This window comes from Myxocyprinus asiaticus, chromosome 21, assembly GCF_019703515.2.
Source record: "Myxocyprinus asiaticus isolate MX2 ecotype Aquarium Trade chromosome 21, UBuf_Myxa_2, whole genome shotgun sequence".
Taxonomy (NCBI): domain Eukaryota; kingdom Metazoa; phylum Chordata; class Actinopteri; order Cypriniformes; family Catostomidae; genus Myxocyprinus; species Myxocyprinus asiaticus.
Window position 1 is genome coordinate 15150130 of NC_059364.1, and position 21749 is coordinate 15171878.

General features: G+C 37.8%; 1 protein-coding gene and 1 long non-coding RNA gene across 3 annotated transcripts in view; one reads left to right on the forward strand and one right to left on the reverse strand.

The window, feature by feature from the left end:
• LOC127412386 (ADP-ribose glycohydrolase MACROD1-like) overlaps nucleotides 1–21749 on the reverse strand; it is an 817662-nt gene that overhangs the window by 570526 nt on the left and 225387 nt on the right. The gene's annotated exons all lie outside the window — the stretch shown is intronic.
• On the forward strand, nucleotides 3972–9248 carry LOC127412395 (uncharacterized). Its single transcript, XR_007892415.1, has 3 exons — nucleotides 3972–4082; nucleotides 5433–5691; nucleotides 8936–9248. It is a non-coding gene; the product is annotated as an uncharacterized LOC127412395 (long non-coding RNA).

The window sequence follows — 21749 nt, forward strand, 5'->3', positions numbered from 1 at the left end:
TGTCCCGCAGGGTTACACTCTGCCAGGGTCATACTCAGAAGACCCTGACAGAATAGATTGCAAATTGCCCAGTCAGGAACTTTGGCCCCAATGCACTGCCCCCTAAAATGGCCATCTTTTGTTAAAAAGGGTAGGGTAAAAGCTGAGGGACGCTATCTCGAACAACAAATGCGCTGATGTCAGTGTATATGTGTGCAGACTGACACTGAAGATGAGTGAATTCATTCAACTCAGGAGAAAAGCTGGATGATGGATTCCAATCTTTAACATTTATCAACAACAGATGCATCAGGGAAGGGAAGCAAGAGCAACAATAGACCATTGACTTTTGATATATTAGATTTTACTCTGGTGTGGAGTCAGACAAGGGGAAGAATGGAGAAACTCCACAGGGTATTTTCACAGATAATACTCACAGAGAAATCTGGTGGACATGGACTCGTGGCAGCAATCCCGGCACTGGTCCCATATCCAACAGAACCCTATTCATTCTGTGTAATAAAGCTTCACAATATTCCAATGGCAAAACATAGTTAACCAAACCACAGATGTGGTCTATTCTATCACAAAGAAATGGTCGGCGATACCTCATTTTCCAATTTCACAGGAGACATTCTGGAATAAGAGGATAAACTACTCTTATTCTCACAGTGAATTAAAAAGTTATCAAAGATAGCTAGCCGCAGATTGCAAAATAGGTCAGGCTACGGTTTGCACTCTATTCTTTAAAAATTTTTTCAAGTGTTTGGTCAGGCAATTGTGTGCAATGCAAGCGTGAGATGGGTACAAAATGTTCTTAAAGAAAAGGTGCGTAAATACAGGTGAAAATTCTTAGGGTTTTAATTCCATTTTGTGTCTTTTCCCTCCTCCCAGGCGGTCAGATTGCGCTGAGGTGAGCACAGGGCAGACGTTATTAAAGTGTTTTGTCTTTTTTCACGTTGTGCTCAGTGACTAATCAAGCTTGAGGTAATTAGACCTGCATGCCTGTCTAGATTGACATGAAGATTAACGAGTATTCGTGCCATGCTTGAATGGAGGTGTGACATTCGCCACTTGTTGTCGGAGCAGACCTGTGGAAACAGCGTGTTATAATCCAGCGAAAGTGTGGGGCTGGTGTGCGCTACAGTAACTACACACAGCTGTAAATGTGTGTCTCTTTCTTTTATGAAACACACTTAAACACACTGGCCGTGACCTTCTACAGAAAATAACCAAACAATGACTCATATTATTCTCCTATAAACCAGAGAGACCTGTGCCCCACTACTGCGGCATGGATCAAGCACAGATTATAGGCAATGTTATACATTTCCCCCCTAGTTTAAAGGTTTTACAATCAGGCCTAATCAGATTCACACTGTTCTTGGTTGTCAGACTCACTCGTTCACAGGACTCAAAACAGGCAAAGTGAGTTTGAGTGTAGAAAGAGTTAAAGAATGGAGGTGTGACATTCACAATATAAGTGATATTGTAAAGCATTTATGAAACATTTCTCATCTTTTTGTTGAATACTGCATGTTTCTAATCAGCATGCTTACCCTCCTAAATAAGGGTGATAAAAGGACTTGTAAATTTTTAAGCCACATTTCAGAAAAAAAAAAAAAGGGCTGTAAAAAATAAAACTGCAATTTTAATGGCCATCTGCTGTCGGCTAAAGCAGACTTGGGCGTGATGTGTTTTTTGTGCGATCAAAGGGCCCATCCGCATCATCTACGGTTTACTTTGGGAGACTTCAGCCACCACCACCAACCGAGAGTTCCCGCTTTCATTGCCCTGGGTGTTGAAAAACACACTTTTACGACAGACATAACAAGTTAAAGGCAGTTTTTCTTCAAAACAACACAAAGCAAAATAAAGCTCAATTTTTGAATGTATTTTTTCTGAATGTATAACTATATTGCACAGATCTCATTGTGTTGTCTGCATTGATACATTTTATAGACAACTATTAAGGGTATTCAGTTACACATTGAGGGGAGTGGAGATGACTGGCTGGCCAGTAACAGAACAGACAGAGAGAGGGAAATATTTTACTCTGTCATTACTCTTATCTCATCAGGGCTTGGGTAATAAAATATTAACAACTGCATTGCAGTCAGGACACATCCACGGGCCTGCTGGGCTCCCTGCCTGGCCCCACTGGTACCTACACACACAATGAACCTTGAATAGTTAACAAATAGCCTACCATGTGTAAGCCAGGTTCATTAAAACTAAGCCAAGGGTTTGACACAGGTACAGTCCAAAATACACTAAATTAACAGTTGGGAACAGACAAAAGTTTGAATAAATGAGCCACATTTAAGGCCATTGTAAAATTTTGATAATCCGACACAAAGTTTCTATGTTACATGGCAACCACCATAAATATGCTATATTATAATTAATAATACACACACACACACACACACACACACACACACACATTAACGCATTAAATTTTCAAATATATATATTTGGGAAATTTAATGCGTTAATTTCTGCAATTAATAGTAGACTGTTTAACGCATTGAAAAAAATTAATGCAATTAATGCAGTATCCTTTTATTTTTTTCACTTCCTAAAACCTCACTAATGTTTTCCTCCTCTTCCTGTGGCTAAAAACAGCATATCTAAATTTCCAGGAGGTACACGCTCGACTGCACATCCTAGTACTGAAACTGATTATGCACAATTATTCATTACGTGCTACGCATGTCCTGGGCATAATAAACACAGGAGCGGATTTACTGAATGGAGACTTCACTTGCAAGTGGTAAGCCAGGTGTTGGAGACATACAGGCAAGCTGCTGTATCTCTTCGCATTGTATGAAAACGCTTACTCACTGTCATCTGAACCAGTGATTTTTAATTATATCATGTCCACTGATTTTATGGCATGTATGCTTATACCTTTATCAAATATTTGTACCTGTAAAAAATGTGTCTAATTAAATCCGCCAAAAATAAAATAAAATAAATAATAATAATAATTTACATAAGAATCATTAAAAAATGATGACTAACCAATTTTTTGCAAGTTCTTTTAGACAAAGTATAAAGTAAATATATTGCATTATATTTTAATGTATGTTTTATTGTACCATGTCCCATGATTAGTCGCAGAAAATCACAGAAAACTGTGCGATTAATTAGTTAAAATTAGTAAAATTGAATCGATTTACAACACTAATATATTATTATAATACATATACTATCCTATACTACTTATACTTAATATTAAAGAGTATACTATATTATTAGGTGGAAGACATAACTATTTAATGAGCATTGATGTTTTTTATTTTTTATTTTTATAATATTGATGTTACCACCATTTTCTAAATGAAATAAGCCCTTCGAGGATATACATTAACAGGGTTTTGGCACTAGACTGTGCCTGAGAACACCCCTTAACCATTGCAAAATCATTATAACAAAGTGTCTAACAGATTATTTCTTTAATATGTCCCTTTTAAAATACACTTTTAAGATCATAAATTCAAATTAACCAGCTTTTCCAATTTTTTCCTCACTAGAATGAGAATGACTTGACTGCCTATCTTTGCTGGTCTATTTACTGAACCAAGAAACCATAAATCTCACTAACTCTCTATTTTTCTATTTTGAGCTTTATAAAGAGACTAATTGTGTTTTACTAGATCTTTACTCTTGGACATGTTCTCGTAACCGGTCACCTCTTTCCCGGTGTCCTGCAGGATCACCTGACAGCAAACAAACAATCGCACTAACAGACTCTTGCGGACTTCAAACTTTGTGCAGTGTAAACAACCTCTCTGCAGTCTATCAGGAGGCCCACAGTCAAGGCCCTTTGAAGAGTGTTCAGGGCCAAAAAAAAAAAAAAAAAAAAAAACCCACAGCACTTCAAACAACACTAAGGGGACGCAGGCAGTTAATCCTGTGCTTTCAAGGTTGCAGAGCTGTGTAAACGCATACAAGTCCACACTGCAAATATAGAGAGACAGTTCTTTCGCAGGACTAGGGCCACTGTGGTCATACCGCCCACCTCAAACACTGATCTCCTCTTAAGCCTGTCTCCAGCTGGGGTCTCTGGGCCACAGGGGCCTGCCATGGGCCCAGGTGTAAGTACAGACTTCACACAAGCTTGGTGGCCCACCTCTGGAGTTCATTTAACCACACAGTAGGGAGGGAAGCGAGATGCAGAGCCAAACCAGGCGCGGCCCAACTATTCACACAGCAGTGTATGAAACTGGTATCTCTATAATCCAAAAAGCCTCTGTTAGCCCTTTTCCACCGAAATTGCGATGGTTCTCATGCCGAGCCTGTGCTCCGCTGGTTCACGGCCGGGGCAATCTGGAGCCTGTCGTAAACCGGACACGCTTTTCCACTGACCTGAGTGACGAACGGTGACGTAACGTGACTACCTCAAACATGCTGTGTCACAGTATGTTTGTATGCAGCTTTTACTCTTGTTTTTTGAGGACATATTTAAACATACAGATTAATGCAATCCATTGTTATTAAATTGTTCAAAAAGTTTGTCAGAGATGACATCTCCGCTAAAGATGACAGGTAATGGATTTACATAATATTGTATGAACTATGGCTTAACTTGCAAAGTTATGTTAATTGTTACAGTAGAATCATTACTAACATTGGTGTAGCATATAATATTATTGATATAATTCCACCATTTTACTTAACAGATAGCCGCGATCTTCCAAACTTTGTTAGTAGCTTACAAAACAAAACAATGCACGAAATAAGATGAAAACAGTGTAAGAAAAGCTAACAAAGTTGGCAAATATAACAACTTATTGAGATCAGCTGCAGAGGACACCGGCGATTCACTGTTTATCACGAGCATTACTGGCTGAATTCAATTCCCCGGTTAGTTAGCACGCTGGTCAGTGTCCGAGACCAAAACATTGTTGCTCCGTCCACTGTCACTTTTGCTTATGTCCTTCTTATGGTCCCTGTACTCCCTTGTGGTGATGTGGGTATGGCGAGCAAGGAAATTATTTCTAACAGCTGTTCTGTGTTACAGTGAGAGCTGGAGAGGGATAAAAAGGTAGTCCAGACCGCCGGAGGGGAGAGAGAGAAATGCACTCAGCAGTGATCGTGTGTGCCTTTGATTATGTTGTGCTGAAAAGCAAACTTATGTGTTAGACTGAAAAGTGTGAAAAGAATTACGTGGACTGTTCACCTGACCCCCGCTTCCTCCTTCATAGAAGAGCTAGAGATGTGTCACCTCCCTTAAGTGTTTTTCAGTTTGTTTATGATTTGGTCAACTGTCCGATTGAAGACAGCGTGCATCATTTCATGCTGTATCTTCATTGTTGTAGAGTATTTTTTTCCCTTTGCAATCTCTCTAGTTTATCTCGGATCTTCGTAAATGCCATATTGCAAGTAGAGCACTCGTTTCATTGTGTTACCTGAACGCTTTTGTGGGTTTTTTATTATTGTTATAGAGCAAAGAAGTACTCCTTGCTGCAGACGGTAGCTACTGTTGTTGTTTGGGAAAACTTTACCACGGTGACGAAACATTATCCCGACCTCCGTCCCCTGACGTAATTGGTTCCTGCGTAGAGACCAGCAAGCTTTTGGGGCCGGTGTGGAACCAGGTTTTCAGCCTCAGAACGGTCTTTTCTGCGGTGGAAATGTGCGGAACGGTTCGAAAATTCGCACAGGCCCAGGAACCCGCACCCGAACCATGTTGGTAGAAAAGAGGTAATGTGTGCAACTGTGTTGATTGTATTTTTACACTTACACAACTGGTATAACAGTCACAATTATTATGTCTTGTATTTCACACTGCAACTAAAGACAAAGTTTGCATTTCCTGAAGGAAATACCAGTGCTTCCAAGGCAGCAAATGTATAGCGTTATACAGTTTTAGGTAAGACTGGGATTTAGGCTTTGGTTTTGTGTGAAAGACAGTTAGCATGCATCTTGTTTTTTGTCAGCTGTGGTTGAGAATCAACATGACAATGCGACACAGAGCCTTGCAAGGATTGTTTTCAAATACATGCTATATTAATTTATTTATTACATACAATTTTACCAGCAGCAAAGAATTTAGGGATAAGTGAGGGTACTGGGAAAGCATTTTAGAATTCAGAGACAAAGAAGAATCAAAGGAGTGTTTTTAAATTCACTGAGATTAAACAGAGGAAAATGTATGCTTAAAAATGTGTTCTTTCATAGCTCAGTTTTCTTAATTTAGTTCTCAGTATTGTTACATTGAATAATCTACTTGGTCCCATCTGTTTCTCCCAAAAAAATCCCCAAGAAAAAATAATAATAATAAAAATAAAAAAAAGACAAAAATAAAAAGCAAATAGCTACAAAATTAATGTGAATAGCTCAGATAATTTGGTAATTGATGAGAAATGTTTGAGTTCAAATTTAAATCTCTGACTTTTCATTGCAATTACCTAAGCATATCTGTGCAAAGTTTGTGACATTGTTGAGACCTCTGCAGAAACTCTAGAGACCTTCTCAGGAACAAAATCTGAGGAGTCCAAATCACAAGTCTCCATTTGCTCTCCATTAAATCTAATTTCAGCAGTCTGATCTCATGAAATTTATATGACAATGGCAACATTTTTGCAAACCAAAATTATGTGCTTCATTACACGTTTTGCTGCAGTTTTCAAGTGAAATGTCCAGCTGGGGTCACCAAAAGCGAGTGAAATGATGTTAAAATCAGACAAGGTTTTTAAGGTGAATATTAGATGGTATTAGAGTAAAACGTAACTCTCTAACCTAAAACTTTAGCCTAAACCTAATCAATTGTGTTCAAAAAGAGGTGAACAAAACAGATATCCTTAACCTCAACCAACACCTAAACCTAACCGAGTTAGGTTAGTGTTTTAAAAGTAAATTCAACATGAAAAGCACATTAACTGAAGCAACCATGTAATTTTTGTAACTTCTATGGCACATTCACTCCGAATGTCTTTGGCTACATTCAACGCTCGGTCTCTGAGTCCAAAGTCAAACACTCTTATCAGGTTAATCATATTGAAATATGCATGTACAGGTGCATCTCAATAAATTAGAATGTCGTGGAAAAGTTCATTTATTTCAGTAATTCAACTCAAATTGTGAAACTCGTGTATTAAATAAATTCAGTGCACACAGACTGAAGTAGTTTAAGTCTTTGGTTCTTTTAATTGTGATGATTTTGGCTCACATTTAACAAAAACCCACCAATTCACTATCACAACAAATTAGAATATGGTGACATGCCAATCAGCTAATCAACTCAAAACACCTGCAAAGGTTTCCTGAGCCTTCAAAATGGTCTCTCAGTTTGGTTCACTAGGCTACACAATCATGGGGAAGACTGCTGATCTGACAGTTGTCCAGAAGACAATCATTGACACCCTTCACAAGGAGGGTAAGCCACAAACATTCATTGCCAAAGAAGCTGGCTGTTCACAGAGTGCTGTATCCAAGCATGTTAACAGAAAGTTGAGTGGAAGGAAAAAGTGTGGAAGAAAAAGACGCACAACCAACCGAGAGAACCGCAGCCTTATGAGGATTGTCAAGCAAAATCGATTCAAGAATTTGGGTGAACTTCATAAGGAATGGACTGAGGCTGGGGTCAAGGCATCAAGAGCCACCACACACAGACGTGTCAAGGAATTTGGCTACAGTTGTCGTATTCCACTTGTTAAGCCACTCCTGAACCACAGACAACGTCAGAGGCGTCTTACCTGGGCTAAGGAGAAGAAGAACTGGACTGTTGCCCAGTGGTCCAAAGTCCTCTTTTCAGATGAGAGCAAGTTTTGTATTTCATTTGGAAACCAAAGTCCTAGAGTCTGGAGGAAGGGTGGAGAAGCTCATAGCCCAAGTTGCTTGAAGTCCACTGTTAAGTTTCCACAGTCTGTGATGATTTGGGGTGCAATGTCATCTGCTGGTGTTGGTCACTGCACCCGTTTACCAAGAAATTTTGGAGCACTTCATGCTTCCTTATGCTGACCAGCTTTTTAAAGATGCTGACTTCATTTTCCAGCAGGATTTGGCACCTGCCCTCACTGCCAAAAGCACCAAAAGTTGGTTAAATGACCATGGTGTTGGTGTGCTTGACTGGCCAGCAAACTCACCAGACCTGAACCCCATAGAGAATCTATGGGGTATTGTCAAGAGGAAAATGAGAAACAAGAGACCAAAAAATGCAGATGAGCTGAAGGCCACTGTCAAAGAAACCTGGGCTTCCATACCACCTCAGCAGTGCCACAAACTGATCACCTCCATGCCACGCCGAATTGAGGCAGTAATTAAAGCAAAAGGAGCCCCTACAAAGTATTAAGTACATATACAGTAAATGAACACACTTTCCAGAAGGCCAACAATTCACTAAAAATGTTTTTTTTTATTGGTCTTATGATGTATTCTAATTTGTTGAGATAGTGAATTGGTGGGTTTTTGTTAAATGTGAGCCAAAATCATCACAATTAAAAGAACCAAAGACTTAAACTACTTCAGTCTGTGTGCACTGAATTTATTTAATACACGAGTTTCACAATTTGAGTTGAATTACTGAAATAAATGAACTTTTCCACGACATTCTAATTTATTGAGATGCACCTGTAAATGTAGGTGGGTCTGTAATACAAGTGTGTTAATGTAACGATTTTCAGATAATGCGTTATAGTAAAAGTGTCTACATATCATAGCATAGCAGTCTGTGAGTAATAGAGTGAAAAATAAGTGATTATAAAGTCATTAACAGCCATGGCACCTGTGATTTGTATGACAGTGTATACAATGCACAGTTGTTGTAGTGCCTCTTGTGTACATTTCACAAGGAAACTGAAGCAAAACACAGAAAGTGTCATGCAAAACTCAGTTTGTAAAAAATTTAGTTATAGTAATGTCCATTGTAAGAGACTAGTTTGCATTTCTGTCTAGGAGGAACAATTGAGATGTTAAAGAGATTTTTCTTCCCTGTGTGTCTGCCTAGCTACTCATGTGCAAATCCACAACAGACCTGGGGCACACATGCACAGGATGCATTCTTGCATTCAAAAGCAGTTAGACGGTGCGCAACAGAATGGAACAACGCAGAATGTAAGATCTGAAAGACACACACAGGCTTGCCACCAATCAGAGCTTCTTACTAACAGAGATAATTCTCTCAAAGATCTTTAAAGGAAAAAACATGTTATGATAGTTTCTCTGTGATACCGTTTGTCATAATTGATGGTAACCAGACACCATAATGACAAGGGTCAACACTGATATTGTGGCAGACCAATTTCACAGTTGCTGCAATAAACACCCAATATCAATACACCTGAGATGTTTGTCCCACCCTCAGTTTCTTTTGATTGGTCTATCAGTTTAAAACTGACACTGATGCATTGTATAACAAAAGTGGAAGTGTTTAACTCAATGTCTTAAAAACATACATGGAGTAAGACGCTAAAAATCAGTGAGATGTGATACAATAACACATGTGTGCATAGACTAAACTGTGCAGGAGCCAGAGATAGAGTCTTGGTTTTGTAGTCTTAAGACCAGATAAACATGTCTTGGTCACAGAATGTAAAGCCTTGGTCTGGATCAAGGTTTCAGCTTAAGACCTCAGACAAGAATGCAGTCAATTTCCATTGTACTAAAGTACAAAATTACCTCAACCACAGGTTGGCCCAGTATCTTTACCATTACAGACAAATTTGTAAGAATGCTAACAGGTCCAGCATTTTTTGAAATTCAATTCATTAAAATTGACAGCTTGGTTCTTGGATGACAGGTCTTGATCTGGGTCTTGAAGTAAGGTTTTGGTCTGGAAGAAGTCCTCAAGGTTCTTGATTAATTGATCTGTGTCTTGAAAGTTCTTGACTCCAACTTACAAGGATACTGTCAAAAGTATAACCCCCCCCCCCCGCACATGTTTCAGACATATCAGTTGACTTTCAGAAGCATGCATGAAAAGAAAATTCACTGCAGAAGAAACATCTGATCCAGCATTAGAAATATCCTTATTATTCTACCAATTAATTTTTTGTTCTACAAACACATACTGCAGCAGACGGAGGAACTGAGAACCCTGTCTTAATTAGTTCATATTAATCTCATCTTTCCCCTTTAAAACTGGACTTTATTTCAGCTTTGTTCTCTTGAGGAAATCAAACAAATTGTCAAAAAAGGATTTTATTTTCTCTGCGCTTAGAAACAAGAAGAGAAATTGGCTTTGTGTTTTGGTTGGCCATTAGGATCCAGACACCATTTGAAGACCATTAGTGGTTTAAACGATAAGAATCCTGGTGACTGACAAATTAAAACAGCCACTCTGGAAATGCAATGAATATAAATCTCATTTATGGATAATATTTTACTGAGCGCTCTCCCCATGTCTTCTCCATTCTGCAGTTCACACAGCGGACTGTTTACAGATACTGAGAGATAAGAGCCAATGAGTACTAAGAGGTGAAGATAGTATTGTTGAAGGAAATTTTCCCCTTTGCTAATATCTCTTCTTCGGCTCATAAATCACTTCACCTCCCAAAAACTGCCATCTCACTCCTCATTAACCTGCACCACCTCGTTCCTCTGCAAATCTGCTTCTCAGGCCTACTTTTCCACCCACACTGCCTATGATAACATCCACCACTGTGAGCTTCCCATTTCACAGCATTATAACCGACTTCCTTCCCCTGTTCGGCAGCTGCGTTCTACCCCTTTTCCACCAACCGGGTGTTGGTGCTGGTGCCATAAGTGTATGTTCCTGTTGCGCAACTGGCAGAGCATGTCACTAGCGATACCGAGGTCATGGGTTCATTTCCCAGGAAACACATACTGTACTGATAAAATGCATACAGTACATTGAATATTAGTTTTGCTTTATTTACATGTCCTTCTAAAATAAAGTTTATGCTTTTATTTTATTTATGCATACCATAGGTGTTAAATGCTTAATATAAATGTAATTTGTTATACTGTAAATTAAATAACTTTCATCAAAGCCAACTTCGGAAGGCATAAAGAGACTGAAATATATTACTTTCAGTGCTGGGAATTGATAACGATTTCCTGATTTGATTATATTCAGATTCATAAGCTCTCGATTCAATAAGATTCCAATACGATTTGATTCAATTCTGATTCATTTAATATAATGTCCATTTTGATGACATATGTAATAAATTCTCTTTCAGCTAATGCTATAAATTACAAACTTGTTACATTATGGAAAATTTAAAATAAAATCTATGCAGTTCAGTTGCTATTTATTTAACAGATATAATAATCAACACCAACAAAACTGAAGTAAATTTTCAAGTAAAAGATATCGATCTTGAGATCTTAAGAAACAATATCATGATCGTTCAAATGAAGATCACAATTAATTTGTTTAATTGGATTAACAGGTTTCCACTCTCTTTGACCAATGAAATTCCATGATTTTTTCACAATCTTTAATAACATTAAATAATAAATATTTCAGATTTGTATACCGTTTTGACCTATTCATTGACTCAAAAGAATGATTCACTCACATATCAGACGTCAATATTGCTTACAAACAAGTTTTACTCTGTACAAGAGCAAAATCTGGCTGATGACATATTTTTTAGCAGAGGAAAACTAGAAAAATGCATATTCACTACAGAAATCCCATGATTGTGAAAATGTTATCAATTACCATGTCTTTTCCGGGCCTAGAAATCAGATTTTTATTTATTTTAATTTTTTTTCTCCCCAATATGGAATGCCCAATATCCTATGCGTTCTAGGTCCTCGCGGTGGCATAGTGACTCGCCTCAATCTCAGCTGCCTCCGCATCTGAGACCGTCAACCCGCGCATCTTATCGTGGCTTGTTGAGCGCATTACTGCGGAGACATAGTTTCATTCATGGTCATTCATGCTATCCTCCGCAGCATCCCTGCATAACTCACCACGCGCCCCACCGAGAGCGAACCACATTATAGTGACCACGAGGATTATACCCCACGTGACTCTACCCTCCCTAGCAACCGGGCCAATTTGGTTACTTAGGAGACCTGGCTGGAGTCACTCAAGAATTCAGAATTTTAAAATTCCCTGATATTTTCAGGTTTTCAATGACTGTGAAAACCCTGAATTTAAAAAAAAAAAAAAAAAAAAAAAAAAAAGATATACACAGTAACCTAATTACTTTTGATGTTAAAGTTCTCAAAACTAGGAGTAAGACATGCAAGCAAAGACTGCAATGTTGCATATTTGTTTGTGGGCAGGTTATGTACAGTAGTAACACAGTTAAATACATCAATCACCTGAGCTTCCATGGTGTCTCAGGGTGCTCTATTTACTCACAGTGGTGAAAGTGTATTTGCGATAAAGAAGAGTGGTATGGTAAAGAGATCATGATCAATGGAGTGCAGAACCCCCCCCAAAATGTGGGGCTCCCAGTTCAATGTAATGTCCTCTGAGTCACCTCTCATATTTCAGCTAAGTCCCTCAGAGGCACACACAGACACGTAGTTTGTGTATGTGCACGCACGTGTGTGTGTCTGTGTGAAATGTGCCAACCCCAGACAGGAGGGCTAAAGGTACCATGGGGTTAATGGCATGAATTAATGCATTCTGGCCCTCGGGAGCTGTCTCTGTTTTGCTTGAGTGACACTCTCTTGACAGATGTAGCATTCTCTTGAACAGGCTTCACAAGCTGAAAATCCAGAAGGAAAGATGACCTCTCTCGCTTTGGTAACAGGAGAGAGAGAAAGAAAGAGAAAGGGAGAAAAAAGATGACAGCTTCTCTCTGGAGCTTCCCTCCATCCCTTGGCAGAAACACTACGTTTGTTGGCGAAAGCACAACCTGACAGATAGCACTAACTAGCACAGCCTCCTGAGAGACACCGAAAGGCTGACAGTCGGTTACGGTATGGTTAAAGGGTACGACTCCTGATCTGGGTCTGCTCATTGGATGTGCCAAGGAGATGTCACACAACACATTACTGCTCCCACGACCCCACCTCTCTTCCCAACACCCCCAAACCCCAATCTTAGTTCCAATAGACAATGAAAGGGGGGATATAAACATTTATGAATGGGAGAAATTGTAACACTAAATATGATGGTTACAGTCCCGCCCACAGTTCAGAGACCCAGTCGCCTTTATGACAGAGGCACTGCAACTCTCAATATGATGGTGGAAGGAATAGAATTCCTGCCTTACAATTAAAAGAGCCAATCACCTGCATGTTTACCTGGACCAGCCTGAAAAAAGTTTGTTTTGAATGAATGTTACTAGAATTACATTTTTGCAAACTGACTAAAACCAAATTCTACATTTCATTGAAGTTTCCTGGTAAAATTAACACAAGAGGTGCTACAACAACTGTGCGTTTTATTCACTTTCGCCCAATTCATGACTACAATGGCTGATTATGACTTTATAAACACTTATTTTTCATACTATTACTTACAAACAGCTATGTTATGATATCTAAACACTTTTAATATAAAGCATCATTTGAAAAAATATATTTAACGCTTGTATTACAGGCTCACCTAGTGTTGGACTTTGGACTTGGAAGACCAGGGTTCAAGACCAGTCAAGTATGCAAGCTGACACGTGAAACGAGAGTGTAATAGAAGCGACATGAGATGACGTGGTTGCTTCAGAAAATGTGCTTTTCATTTCACATTTTGTTTTTGGACACTATCGGTTAGGTTTAGGCATTGGATAAGGGTAAGGATTAGAGCCAGACTGATATGGGATTTTTGAGACAGATACCGATTTTAGAGAGGTAAAATTCACCGATTACCAATATGATGGCCGAAGAAAAAGGCTGCACAGCATCCTTTTATCCATTATCTAATTTGTGAGCTGGAATGAAAACAGACCTTTTCTATGTGGATTTTTCACTGATTTTGCACCAATATGACTATGCAAAGGTACTCAGAAGGCTGCTTTCTTAAACAAATATTTTTATCAAAGAATATTTGACATTATTATTATACACTGTCAACAAATTCTAGAAATGAACACTGAGAAAATAAAGAATAAATAAAAATACAATAAATAGCTTAATAAACATCAGTACTGTATGTTTAGTATAAGTCAACTGCTGACCATTTATATAAAGAATAAATAAAAATACAAGAAAGTTAAATAAACATCAGTACTGTTTAGTATCAGTCAAATGCTGACCATTAAAATAAAGAATAAATAAAAATAAAACAAACAGTTAAATAAACATCAGTACAGTTTTGTATCAGTCAAATACTGACCATTAAAATAAAGAATAAATAAAAATAAAACAAGTAGTTAAATAAACATCAGTACTGTTTAGTATCAGTCAAATGCTGACCATTAAAATAAATAAAAATAAAATAAATAGCTAAATAAACATCAGTACTGTATGTTTAGTATCAGTCAAATGCTGACAATTAAAATAAAGAATAAATAAAAATAAAATAGCTAAATAAACATCAGTACTGTTTCATATCACTCAAATGCTGACCATTAAAATAAAGAATAAGTAAAAAATAAAATAAATAGCTAAATAAACATCAGTACTGTTTCGTATCAGTCAAATGTTGACCATTAAAATAAATAATAAATAAAAATAAAATAAATAGCTAAATAAACATCAGTATTACTGTTTAGTATTAGTCAAATGCTGACTATATTAATACTGCCGAGAAAAGAGATAAACAGTGGCAGCGGTGTTGCACTGTATTCTGCTATGCAAGTTTAGGGGAAACTTTCAATGGTGGAAAACCAGACTTTTAAATATTACATTTTGTAAATGCAATGACTGGAATTGTTCGGATGAAGGGGAAACCAAACTGTGAATCCTGAACAAAACAGTTTGGTGAATACCTGTTTACACATTAGCTTCCACTCAGCTGACAACAATGAAAGCAGCTACGTGATTAGCTAGTTAGCTATAGGCTCGTTGTCACGGAGAGTAAAAGACGGACGTTGTTTATTTTAGTTTCCAGCTTTGTGTCTTACCGATATATCGGTCGGGCACTAGTAAGGATATCTGTTTTGTTCTCCCCTCAATTTAATTCAAATCACTACTGATTAGGATCAGGTTAAAGTTTTAGATTAGGGAGGTGCGTTTTACTCTTTAAAACTTCCATCTAATATTCACCTTAAAAACCTCTTCTAATTACGACGCCATTTCACTCACTTTTGGCACCGCCCACTGGACATTTCACTGGTAAACTGCAACAAAACATGCAATAAGGCACACAATTTCTTTTTGCAAAAATGTTGCCATGGTGACGTAATGTTCAAGAGACCAGGCTGATCGTAACACTTTGTTTCCTCTGAAATGGAGCATAGTTTAGTCAAACCCATCTGTTACATGACAGGTCATCGTCTAAAGCTATTTTTCAATCATCGGGCCGAATGGCTCGGAGCACAGTCAGTAATGGTACCAGTTGCATTTCCATTAGATCACGGTTCGGGGAACAAACCATTCCCCGCATGAATTTCACAGCACAGTTAGCTAACGGTACTCAGGACAGAGAACCATTCTGGTGGAACTGCTTTAGTGACGTGGCGACTCACGATTGGTCACTTGCTCAGTCAGTAAATTCTAATCCTAATTTTGCAGCACCATGATGGATAAAGAAACTCTAACCATGTCAACAAGCCCAGATCAGTACAGAACGGCACGATTCTGCAACGGTAACTGTTCGTCCTGATTTACATTTTGACAAAATGTCTAGTAATTGCATTTTGCCTCTGCATGGAAGCTTTGCTGTCAGATTTTATTCCTGATTTGAAAAATGCTATTGAAATGGAATTTTGCTTTAGAGGTTTTTTTTTTTTTTAGATTTAAGTCTTTCCAAATTAAAATATATAGCAGCTGTACTTGTATTACTGGAAATAGCTGCCTGGGGTGTTCCCAAAATTGCCGTTAAATTTGACTTGCCTTAAAGAAACTTTGTTTTTAATCCCCTTCTGCATTTCCTTCTTCCTGCAAAGATTATGGCAGATAACAGACAGAAAAAATAGATACTGTAAAAACAGTGTGTCTATTTAGAGAAAAGACACACTTTTACTGTGAGCCAGTCAACGCAAATACCAAGGGTCAATATCTTGGATAATACAGTTTACATACACCTTAGCCAAATACATTTAAACTCAGTTTTTTCACAATTCCTGACATTTAATTGTAGAAAACATTACCTGTCTTAGGTCAGTTAGGATTACTACTTTATTTTAAGAATGTGAAATGTCAGAATAATAGTAGAGAGAATTATTTATTTCAGTTTTTATTTCTTTCATCACATTCCCAGTGAGTCAGAAGTTTACATTCACTTTGTTAGTATTTGGTAGCATTGCCTTTAAATTGTTTAATTTGGGTCAAACATTTTGGGTAGCCTTCCACAAGCTTCTCACAATAAGTTCCTGGAATTTTTGCACATTCCTCCAGACAGAACTGGTGTAACCGAGTCAGGTTTGTAGGCTTCCTTGCTCACACAATTTTTTTCAGTTCTGCCCACAACTTTTCTATTGGATTGAGGTCAGTGCTTTGTGATGGCTACTCCAATACTTTGACTTTGTTGTCCTTAAGCCATTTTGCCACAACTTTGGAGGTATGCTTGGGGTCACTGAACATTTGGAAGACCCATTTGTGACCGAGCTTTAACTTCCTGGCTGATGTCTTGAGATGTTGCTTCAATATATCCACTTAAATTTCCTTCCTCATGATGTCATCTATTTGTGAAGTGCACCAGTCCCTCCTACAGCAAAGCACCCCCACAACATGATGCTGCCACCCCCATGCTTCACGGTTGGGATGGTGTTCTTTGGCTTGCAAGCCTTACCCTTTTTTTTTTAACTTAGTGTATGTAAACTTCTAATCCACTGGAATTGTCTGTAAAAACTTGTTGGAAAAATTACTTGTGTCATGCACAAAGTAGATGTCCTAAATGACTTGCCAAAACTATAGTTTGCCAATATGAAATATGTGGAGTGGTTAAAAAAATGACTTCAACATAAGTGTATGTAAACTTCTGACTTCAACTGTATGTCTTGGATAAAAGGTCTTATTCAAGGAAGTTATAATTTTCTTCCAGAAAATTTTGACTCTGTGAAAGTATAAAACCTGCAATTATGACAGAAGAACTGGCAAGTAAGATGCTTAGAGTTTAGACACTGTTTTGATTATGAGTGTCCAAGTAAAAACACACATACAAACACATATACACCGATCAGCAACAACATTAAAACCACCTGCCTAATATTGTGTAGGTCCCCATCATGCCATCAAAACAGCGCCAACCCGCATCTCAGAATAGCATTCTGAGATTATATTCTTCTCACCACAATTGTACAGAGCGGTTATCTGAGTTACCGTAGACTTCGTCAGTTCAAACCAGTCTGGCCATTCTCTGTTGAACTCTCTCATCAACAAAATGTTTCCATCCACAGAACTGCCACTCACAGCCCATCTGGCACCAACAACCATGTCACGGTCCAAATCACTGAGATCTAATTTTTCCCCATTCTGATGTGAACATTAACTGAAGCTCCTGACCCATATCTCATTGATTTTATGCACTGCTGTCACACGATTGGCTGATTAGATAATCACATGGATGATTGTTGGTGCCAGACGGGCTGGTATGAGTATTTCTGTAACTGCTGATCTCATGGGATTTTTACACACAAGTCTCTAGAATTTATTCCAAATGGTGCCAAAAACAAAAAACATCCAGTGAGCGACAGTTCTGTGGATGGAAATGCCTTGTTGATGAGAGAGGTCAACAGAGAATGTTCAGACTGGTTGGAACTGTCTAAGTCTATGGTAACTCAGATAACCACTCTGTACAATTGTAGTGAGAAGAATAACATCTCAGAATGCTATTATGAGATGCGGGTTGGCACGCATCTCATACACAATATTAGGCAGGTAGTTTTAATGTTGTGGCTGATCGGTGTACATACAAATATTGTTTCACACTCAGAACTAATTGCTTCCTATGGACACTGGCATTTTATAAGACTAGGTTGTGGGTTTTGGTGAATGCTAATGTTTTCTTTAGTACTGCTGTGATTAAGATACACCACGCACTGATCCCAGCCTCCTGCATTGGCGGATAATGCAGTCTGCTTCACAGTTGACTTGAGAATTGTCTTCAGTAAATTCCATTTAAAATTTAATTAACAGATAATTTCTAAAACCTTTTGAATCGGTTCACTTCCAAGGAAGTATCCAACTTTCCTCCAACACACTCTGAGGCTAACTCTAGCCCATTAAAACCTAATAGCACTGAACCTAATCGCTTTATGTCCCAAATCTATTTAATCCCATGCTTGAGTTAATGCTCTGCAAACCAGACAGCTAATCACACAAATGCTCTGTGAGTATATGGGAATATATCACATTGACCTTATCTATTTATCCATTTATTATCTACTAGGGGCCATTTAATCTTCTAAACCCAGTGTTAAATTCATTCCAGGTGAAGACACATTGAAATGAATAATAGTCATAATAAATGACAGTCTCAGTGATGGGCTAAAAATGAGGCATTAATTGGCTAAATACCTTGAGAGCTGAGAAAAGGTTAAATAATCTTTTTCACTGAAAGATTGCTAAAGTGTGCATCCCTTTTGTTGCAATTCACTTAAGCACAATTTGGATGGGATTAGCTTCCATAACAACATTACAGTAGCAATTATTAACAATGGATGCATGCATCTCAAATCATGTTGAAATAAACAAGACACACCTGTCTATGTGATTAATTAATTTTAACAACATATTTAGTTATAATGGAAGGAATCATAACAGATGCTCCTACTCATGAGGAATTACATTTTTCAGATGTTGTTTAGTTAGAGAAAGAGCAGGTAATTTGCTCATTGTTTTATAGGGGAAGTATCTATGAAATAGAAATTTACCTACACTCTTCAGGGGAAACTAGCCCCACCCAAAAAGTATTTTAGAATAACTATTTCTTGAGTGATAGAGACTGTTATATAATTCATTTTGAATGAGCCTTTTTTCAAAACTGGTCCATTTTCATGTTTAAAGTGGCCATCAATTTGACAGATCCACACAAAATAAAAGCAACTGTGGGTGAGCACGGCAGGCCTGTGAAGTGATTTGTTGGTGAGACTATGGTGCTCTGGTGGGGACAGTTCCTCATTTCTCCTACAACTGTCAGGACGAATTTTGTCCACAGCCCAGGTCTGGAGGATGCAAAAACTGACCAGTGAGTAAACTGACAGGACAACTCATCCTCCCAAAAAAGAATGAATCCCAATGGGCAAAGCCAGCGAGGCTCGATGATCACAGTACTAAACACGGGGCTTTCCAAAGCCAAATCCAAAGTGACATTCAGAAAGGGAATGTTCGGCTTTGTCTGAAATCTCAGTGACTGACCCAGAAAGACGTGGAAGGGGGCGGGGAGGAGGAGGGTGTGCTTGATTCAGAACTCCAATGTTGTGATGTATTACTGAAGGAAGATAAATCACTACTTTGCAAAAATGTATTTGATAACACTGTGAAACACCCATCTCTGCGTCAAACACACTGGAATTTGCTACCTGGAGTCGTGTAGATCTTCTATTTAAGTATGTTGTCACGGGTCAAATAGGAGGTAAAAATTCCTCGGAGGACATTTCCTCCCCAAGCAGATAAAATTAGATATAGCTGTGGTGGTTTTTCTCTGTTATGCTGGAGGTTTCAAATACTGTAGCATAGAACAAATCCCAGCATCACACATTTTAAAACATACTTACATCAGCACAGTGAGGTTGTGTAACGACAGTGCAAACATTGTAAATAAGACGAGAAACATAACATGGGACAAGAAAAGACAAAAATACAGTGCATTTCAAACAGATGACTCCTTCCCTAAACATCATTACAAGGATCATGATTTCCTGGGATTGCTGTTGTTTACTGTTAGAAAGTGTGAAGGGGAACGCATTTAAAAGCCTCAATTCCCATGGGAATGAAGGCTTCACTGAAGTAGTTTGTTCAGGTGTTTACTGGAAGATATAAGCTTCGCTGGAATGCAATGGGGTGAGTGTCTGTTGACCTTTACACTTCTGGCTGATGAAAATCTAAATACTGCACATCATACACAACTGTTTTGCAATCTAATATAGCTTCACTCTTATAGTGGGTCTTTCAATAAATTATCATATTATTTTTTTTTTACTTAATGAAATGACTCATAATATAGTAATACAGGTTTATGTGTGTGTGTGTGTGTGTGTGTGTGTGTGTGTGTGTGTGTGTGTACATGCATGGCACGTAGTACTTGGTACATACTTTCCCTAAATCTGACAAAACATTTCTTTGGGGAATCAGAAAATGCTGTTGCTTTTTTTTAAATTTAAAAAATGCAAATTAAGTTTTTTTATTATTATTAATTAGCATTATTTATCAAAAATAACTTCCCTTACAAATACAAAAAGCAGTAACTATGCCAACACTGAAACTGAGAAAAATGGGGATCAAAAGAATGCATTTTTGATTTGTTTTTGAATATTATTATTATTATTTGTATTTTATTTTTTTGAGCGTCCAGGCATATATAGATCACTCTGTTCCCTCTGAATTGGAGCATTGTTGAACAAAAACCATCTATCACAGGACAGATCAGTCTAAGAGATCTGATTTCAGAAATAAGCCAATGAACTTCCAGGTTTGGAACATGGAAGTAAACTAGATGTAATTGGGCAAACTTCTATAAGCAGTGAATGGGTGACAACTGCAAATATTATATTTCATTCTCATTTGATTCAAAAGCAAAAGAAAAAATCCAAAATATCACTCAAATTGTAGTGATATAAATGTACATAAAAAATATGTAAATTTAAAAAAAAAATAATAATAGCTAGATTTACAGTCTCTAAACAAGGGTCTAATTTCACAAGAAGTCTATTTACTTCTTCTGCCCTTTGTAAGGCAGAACAGAAGTCTATTTTATGTCCTCATTTAGATAACTTTGTAAACATGTTTGTGTGTGCACAGTAAATTGCTGGTAAAAGTTAAAACACCTTTCTGGCATTAAGTGCCTAGGCAGAGCCCAAGCAATGCAATTGACTATCTAATGACATGGTTGCTGCTGGCGAAGAGCAGCAGGGAGATTTATGTGTGGAGACACAGATGAATGATTCATCAGTTCTTGGGAACACTGAGGCCCGCATCAGCGGCACAATCTACGCACTTTAACCGAGATTTGACAGTAGACCTGTCACCTTGTCTAACACCTGCATTAATGTGTTCTTTATGAAGCTTTGAAAACTGAGACTGCCCGGACTGATATACTACTTCATTTTTCATTTTTGTTTGTATATGTATTGGTGATTGATAAAGCAAGCATCACTATTACTATTGCTCAAACTTAAAGATTTGAAGAAATCCCTAAAATAAAGTTTTACATTTTGGCGCATAATTTATGATACCAGTGTTGTGAGATTTTACTGCTGATTTGAAATATGTTCTTTGATCGTAATCTTGACCAACGGTTTTTGAGATTTTTGTCTTTCCCCATTCAGGTAGATAGGAGCTACACTTTCATGACTGGAAATAGCTTCCCGGGAGCATTCCAAAGAAGGCTGCCAATGGACTGCTAGAAAGACTTTGGCACCACTCACATTTTTTTACAGATAATGTAAAAATCTAGTTTGCTAATTATTGTTTGGATCTTTTTTTCTTGAAAATGTGAAATCTTTAAATATGTGCTCAGATAAATTAAAGAAATGTGTCTCAATGTTGTGAGCAAACAAACAACCAAAGAATGAAAGAAAGAAAGAAACAAACAAACAAGGAAAGAAAGAAAGAAAGAACGAACAAAAAAG